This window comes from Euleptes europaea, chromosome 2 (assembly GCF_029931775.1).
Source record: "Euleptes europaea isolate rEulEur1 chromosome 2, rEulEur1.hap1, whole genome shotgun sequence".
In the NCBI taxonomy this organism is placed as follows: Eukaryota; Metazoa; Chordata; class Lepidosauria; order Squamata; family Sphaerodactylidae; genus Euleptes; species Euleptes europaea.
This window is the reverse complement of record NC_079313.1, coordinates 3,963,462-3,963,751: the sequence shown is the minus strand read 5'-3', so window position 1 is coordinate 3,963,751 and position 290 is coordinate 3,963,462.

Below are 290 nucleotides of genomic sequence, written 5' to 3'. Positions count from 1 at the left end.
TCCTACACACTTGACACTGAGAGACACTGTCCTTCAGTGTTACTACTCTGAAGATGCCTGCCACAGTTGCTGGCGAAACGTCAGGAAAGAAAATTCCAAGACCACAGTTACACAGCCCGGATAACCTACAAGAACCAATGAACTCTGACCGTGAAAGCCTTCGACAATATTTTAATAACATATTAGTTTGAGAGGCGTGTGGGCTGGGCTGAGAAGAGCTTTAGGTCAGGGGCAGCACAGACCAGCCAGGAAAACATTTCCAAAAGCTCCAGCAAAAATACATGGAAACT